This window comes from Oncorhynchus kisutch, linkage group LG22 (genome assembly GCF_002021735.2).
Source record: "Oncorhynchus kisutch isolate 150728-3 linkage group LG22, Okis_V2, whole genome shotgun sequence".
NCBI lineage: Eukaryota > Metazoa > Chordata > Actinopteri > Salmoniformes > Salmonidae > Oncorhynchus > Oncorhynchus kisutch.
In genome coordinates, this window is record NC_034195.2 from 23297187 (window position 1) to 23304497 (window position 7311).

Consider the following 7311-nt stretch of genomic DNA (forward strand, 5'->3'; position numbering starts at 1 on the left):
CAGCGCCGCCAGTGCCCCCAGTCTGCCCAGCGTCGCCAGTCTGCCCAGCGTCGCCAGTCTGCCCAGCGCCGTCAGTCTGCACAGCACCGTCAGTCTGCCCAGCGTCGCCAGTCTGCCCAGCACCGCCAGTCTGCCCAGCCCCACCAGTCTGCCCAGCATCGTCAGTCTGCCCAGCACCGCCAGTCTGCCCAGCGCCGCCAGTCTGCCCAGCGCCGCCAGTCTGCCCAGCGCCGCCAGATCTGCCAGTCAGCCAGACTCTTCCAGATCTGCCAGTCAACCAGACTCTTCCAGATCTGCCAGTCAACCAGACTCTTCCAGATCTGCCAGTCAACCAGACTCTTCCAGATCTGCCAGTCAACCAGACTCTTCCAGATCTGCCAGTCAACCAGACTCTTCCAGATCTGCCAGTCAACCAGACTCTTCCAGATCTGCCAGTCAACCAGACTCTTCCAGATCTGCCAGTCAGCCAGGATCTGCCAGTCAGCCAGGATCTTCCTGATCTGCCAGTCAGCCAGGATCTTCCTGATCTGCCAGTCAGCCAGGATCTTCCTGATCTGCCAGTCAGCCAGGATCTGCCAGTCAGCCAGGATCTGCTGAAACCACCAGCCAGCCAGGATCTGGTAGATCTATCTACCTGCCTGAGCTTCCTCTCACTCCTGAGCTTCCTCTCACTCCTGAGCTTCCTCTCACTCCTGAGCTTCCTCTCACTCCTGAGCTTCCTCTCACTCCTGAGCTTCCTCTCACTCCCGAGCTTTCTCTCACTCCCGAGCTTTCTCTCACTCCCGAGCTTCCCCTCAGTCCCGAGCTGCCTCAGTCCCGAGCTGTCCTTCAGTCCCGATCTGCTCCTCAGTCCAGTGGGGTTCTGGGTGAGGACTACTAGGCCATGGTCGGTGGCGAGGGTGGACTATCCAGGGACGAAAGGAGAGGGGACTAAGACATTAACTGAGTGGGGTCCACGTCCCGCGCCGGAGCCGCCACCATGGACAGACGCCCACCCGGACCCTCCCTATTGTTTTGAGGTGCGTTCGGGAGTCCGCACCTTAGGGGGGGGGGGTTCTGTCACGCCCTGGTCAAAGTATTTTGTGTTTATCTTTATGTATTTGGTCAGGCCAGGGTGTGGCATGGGGTTTTTGGAATTGTGGTGTGTTTGTCTTGGGGTTTTGGTGGTGGTATTGGGATTGTTGCTTAGTGGGTTATCTAGCAAAGTCTATGGCTGTCTGGAGTGGTTCTCAATCAGAGGCAGGTGCTTATCGTTGTCTCTGATTGGGAACCATATTTAGGCAGCCATATTCTTTGAGTTTGGTGTGGGTGATTGTCCTTAGTGTCCTATTTGTCTTGATGTCCTTGTTTTTGTTAGTTGACACAAGTATAGGCTGTTTTCGGTTTTCGTTTCATTTATTTGTTTTTGTAGTGTTTAGTGTTTAGTCGTGTTTACGTTTTGTTTAATAAATATGGATCGCAATCGACACGCTGCAGTTTGGTCCGACTCTCATTCATCACCACTAGAAAGCCGTAACACATTCCCAGAACAGGTGAAATTGTCACTTCTGTTCTCAGAACATTAAAAACAAAATCTGTTTTACCCATCAGGAAACGTATGTCTTCATTCCCAGGACCAATAGAAACCAAAAATGTACTTTCCCACAACTTCCAAGGAACCAAATGTGCTAGCTGCGAGCTGTCTTTCTCGTGGTTTATGATGAAGTGGAATTGGAGGAGGAGGAGAGATGGAGGGATATTACCCTGTAAGAGTGATTTGATGTTAGCCCATAAGAGAGAAAGAGAATGCGCAGCATTGAGTCAATCGACATTTGGAGATATTTGATGATAATCTGTGTGTTATAACAGAGAAGGGTTTTGAGGGTAATATCCTGTGTGGGCCATTAGTGGATGTGATTGTCAGAGTTACAGGACTGTACAGATCCAGTAGTTACTGGAGGGGCAATTATCCTATCCCACCCCTGCTCTTATGTGGAGAGGCTCCGAGTGTGTGGCATGTGTGTGCATAATTAGCCTGTAAAAGTCCATTACAGAGGTGTGTGTGTGTGTGTTATCTGCTTATAACTCCAGTTCGATGGAGGCCCTCTAAGGACAATGAGAGCTGAGAGCTTTGTGTGTTGCTTTTCTCTGCATCTGATTGCTCACTGGCTTAATTGATCTCATTATTGAACTGGGCCTGAGGTTTTCTAGTTATGCAGTTCACTAAACCATTTGAGATAAGGATAGTCTCTTATCCTTATCTAGTTTTTCTCAAGCTTTTTAGCCAGGAACCATTACAAATGTCAAAACATCTATTCATTAGGTTAATTGTGCAATTAAGAGGAGATGTATGGTGGAAGCCAGCTGTGTTGTTGCCCTTAAGGTTGTGAGTTAATTGTTTCACTTGAAGCGGCAACTGTACACCACAAACAAAGTCATTCATAAAAAGAAAAGCCTCTTCAGGCATTTGAAATAATGAGGCTCAATAAGCTGATGTTTGCGATGAAAAGAAAGAGTGTACAGTAGACACGGGCTCCACATGACCTCAAGTTCAAATAACATCACTGGCTTTGCTGGATGACCAGCAATGAGTGGCTGTGTGTGTCTGCACCTGCCACATTTTCTCATTTGTGTGAGGGTGGAGAAAGAGAGAGAGAGAAATAGGGTGAAGGCAGAGAGAGAGAGAGAGAGAGAGAGAGAGAGAGAGAGGGCGAGGGCAGAGAGAGAGAGAGAGAGAGAGAGAGAAAGAGAGGGCGAGGGCAGAGAGAGAGAGAGAGAGAGGGCGAGGGCAGAGAGAGAGATAGGGTGAGGGCAGAGAGAGAGCAGAGATTGATCCTAGCCTGCCACAGGCACCTGTGGTCAGACACTGATTTGGGGGTAGCAGCAATAACTTTCCTTTTGGAGCTAGAGAGCCCTTTTTGATTGCCGTATAAACCTCTGCTCTCTAAAAGTGAAGGCCACCGCTTACGCTCATTTACATCTATAAATGATGGAGTGAAACTGTCTTAATTAGTGAGTAATTTTACCTAATGAATTAGAAGCAAGTGAATACACAAACACACATACCTTCCTTGATCGTCCATCATAGTTTGATGATGACCATGACACGATTCATTGGGATGGTTCTGGGGTACGGTGAGTGCGCAGATTCCTGAAGAGGCCAATCTGAGCCCGGAGCGCTCTGGCACACTTGACATGATATGTTGGTAGCAGTCTCTTGAGGGACGGGTCTGTTGATACGGGTCTTGCGTTGTTGTCTCTTCACTATGGCATTTTTGATCATGCTTGTTGCAGAGGTGGTAGCACCGTCCCAGATGAGATTCCGCCAGGCGAGCAGGTGGAAGCCCACCTTGTACTCGCCCCCCATTCTTCTGGTCTCTAAAGAAGATCTGATTAGGGAAGCGAGTAGCAGTCATCCTGGTCCCATGGCCAGCCCATCTGAGCTGTGCTTTCATAAGCAGTGTGGGAATGCTTCTCATGTTGGCACGCTGAGGACTTCAGTGTCATGCACGCACACACGACAGAGTTCAAATATTTGTTAACCATGGAAGAAATTTCATCGAAATCTGTAGGTTTTCTGTTCTTGGCGGCAAATAGTATCATTATGTTATTGGGTTGCATCATATTCGAGTTCACAGTGTTCGAGTTTCGAGTTCTGGATTTTTCTGGTTGCATCATAATTGATTTATTCACCATTCTTCTCCCAGTAGTCCTACACAAACATCTACATTTTTAACCCTATATATGTATCTTTAACACCATAGATGAACCATATATCACTGTAACCATACAATATGGTGCCTCCAGCTCAGCAGAAATACAATATTATATCTCCTGCCTAACCTCTTGCCTTAGTCCTGCTTCCACTCATGATCTTGCTGCAGGGATGTGACCAGGCCAGGACTAGAGAGGACCGCAGAGGTTCAGCACTATGGCCCACTCACTCACTATATCCCCTAATGGAAGTGCTTATGTCCTCCATCTCACTGCCCACACACTAACCTGACCCATGGGATCCCCAGCCTGTACTGCAGCGGCAACTGGCAGGTTACAGGCAACACTCAGTGAATGAAGGATCTCTGTAAGACACGTTGTTGATGTGACTGATGCAAACCTATGTTGAATAATGGCATTACCTGTATGTAAAAAATGTATGAAAATATTGTAAATATTGTAAGTAATTCAGAACACTAATTCCAACATTGTGCTAATCTGCCTTCTTTTTGTCAATCTTGCCTGTTGCAATGTTCTATATTTGATGTTTTATGGTAAAAATGGACCAGATATGCTGATTTGATTTATAGCCTATACTTTTCATGCGTAAGTATGGAATGAGCAATGATACTGTATAATGTGCTGTTTCTTATCTCCCTCCCTGCAGTGCTGTCTGACCCCTGTCACCATCCAATGACTTTAATATCAATCAATAGCAATTGATTATCTTGGCATTATTTCACACGCATCAGTTTGTAGAGTGCCGTGGAAAAGTCATTTATTTGAGTGCGAGGACCCATTCATCATCATTTATGTGTTAACTAGTAATCTCATAACTTCACAGAAAGAAAAAAACTATAAATTCAAGGACTTCGATTTTCCATTCATATCATGTCAGTGCATAGAGACCCGGCTAATTTTTGCATTTGAAAATGGAGGCAGGGCTGATAGTTACCAAATAACAGAAACAAAAACACTGGAGAAAGTAATTCAGTTAACCCAGCAGCAGAGTTCCTTGGGTTTCCATGCCTCAGCATCACTGTATATGATTCCCTCCCCACTGCATTAGATTTATCAGCATTTAATAGTCTTTATTTGATATTTTGAAATGGACCATTCCTCAGAGATATTATAGGTCATCACTGTATATGAGGGAGGTTACAATATCCCTGTACACAAATCATTGAGGAATGGTTGGTTTTATGACATGTAAATGCAGCTATCACTGTCACCCTAACTATCCCACTCTCAATTCTCTTTGGCGCCTAATGTCTGCTCCTCCGCAGTATTACCACTGTAGCTATCAGAAGCATGCCTAATGATGTTCAAATCTCTACAATACCAGAGCGATAAAGAGCCTCCTTTCATCATCGATGGCAGGGAAAGCCATTGTTTTATTAATTGAGAATCATTAATGGCAAAGCGTTTTTCCATCCCAGCGCCTAATGAATTGACTTTATGCTGCTGAGGGGCTGCTGAGCTGCAGCTAACAGAATGCAATTCTAGACCTTAATGGGCCATTATGCTACATTCTAAATAATTTGCTGTCTTTTCTACTCCTTACTTTTCTCAGTCAAACTTTCACTTTCACTCAGTCAAACCCCCTTCCAGCATTGGGGAACATTCCACGTCCCTCCTGCGCGCGCACACGCAACACATCTATTTCTATGGGCACGAGCACTGTTCATGACACAAACTGTTCACACCCCTCTTGAAGGTGAAGAGAACAAAGCTTATGCTATTTCCTGCAACACGTTTTGTCATGGGGTGCAGCGAAATTGTTACCGTTTTAAAGCTTTTTTTTTTGCAATTCTATGAGTGTTGCCATGTCTAAAGGGTATTCATGTGATGTTTGAGTGACTCAAACATGACAGCAAAATCTCTGGGCTAGAAAACCAAGCTAAAAAACATTAGATAACATGGGCATGTTGATCTGGACATTTCTGAAAATCTCTCTAAGGTCTGCAATGACTGACATGACAAGAGGAAAACGTGATGATGCAACACCCAATTTTTAAATAGTAGAACCTAGTGCCTTCTACTATTACAACTTTGAAGAGTAAGTTGAAGGCCGGACTGAGTTCCTTGAAAAGGTTAAGGATTGCCCCCCCTCCCCTCCCACCAACATCCTCCGACCCCTCATGCCCCCCACGGTTTGGGAACCACTGAATTAGAGTGTAGTATCACATTTCAGGTAAGACCCAAATGCAAACTTTGTTGAAGTAACAATATTTATAATCCAGAGGTGGGGCAAAGGCACAGGACGGCAGGCAGGCTCAGGGTCAGGGACAGGCAGAGTGGTCAGGCAGGCTCAGCGTCAGGGACAGGCAGAGTGGTCAGGCAGGCTCAGGGTCAGGGACAGGCAGAGTGGTCAGGCAGGCTCAGCGTCAGGGACAGGCAGAGTGGTCAGGCAGGCTCAGGGTCAGGGACAGGCAGAGTGGTCAGGCAGGCTCAGCGTCAGGGACAGGCAGAGTGGTCAGGCAGGCTCAGGGTCAGGGACAGGCAGAGTGGTCAGGCAGGCTCAGGGTCAGGGACAGGCAGAGTGGGTCAGGCAGGCTCAGGGTCAGGGGCAGGCAGAGTGGTCAGGCAGGCTCAGGGTCAGGGACAGGCAGAGTGGTCAGGCAGGCTCAGCGTCAGGGACAGGCAGAGTGGTCAGGCAGGCTCAGGGTCAGGGGCAGGCAGAGTGGTCAGGCAGGCTCAGGGTCAGGGACAGGCAGAGTGGTCAGGCAGGCTCAGGGTCAGGGACAGGCAGAGTGGTCAGGAAGGGTCAGGGACAGGCAGAGTGGTCAGGCAGGCTCAGGGTCAGGGACAGGCAGAGTGGTCAGGCAGGCTCAGGGTCAGGGGCAGGCAGAGTGGTCAGGCAGGCAGGGTCAGGGGCAGGCAGAGTGGTCAGGCAGGCAGGCTCAGGGGCAGGCAGATTGGTCAGGTAGGCTCAGGGTCAGGGGCAGGCAGAGTGGTCAGGCAGGCTCAGGGTCAGGGGCAGGCAGAGTGGTCAGGCAGGCTCAGGGTCAGGGACAGGCAGAGTGGTCAGGCAGGCTCAGGGTCAGGGACAGGCAGAGTGGTCAGGAAGGGTCAGGGACAGGCAGAGTGGTCAGGCAGGCTCAGGGTCAGGGTCAGGCAGAGTGGTCAGGCAGGCAGGGTCAGGGTCAGGGGCAGGCAGAGTGGTCAGGCAGGCAGGCTCAAGGTCAGGGGCAGGCAGAGTGGTCAGGCAGGCGGGCTCAGGGTCAGGGGCAGGCAGATTGGTCAGTCAGGCTCAGGGTCAGGGGGAGGCAGAGTGGTCAGGCAGGCTCAGGGTCAGGGACAGGCAGAGTGGTCAGGCAGGCTCAGGGTCAGGGGCAGGCAGAGTGGTCAGGCAGGCGGGCTCAGGGTCAGGGGCAGGCAGATTGGTCAGGCAGGCTCAGGGTCAGGGACAGGCAGAGTGGTCAGGCAAGCTCAGGGTCAGGGGCAGGCAGAGTGGTGACATGACAAGAGGAAAACGTGATGATGCAACACCCAATTTTTAAATAGTAGAACCTAGTGCCTTCTACTATTACAACTTTGAAGAGTAAGTTGAAGGCCGGACTGAGTTCCTTGAAAAGGTTAAGGATTGCCCCCCCTCCCCTCCCACCAACATCCTCC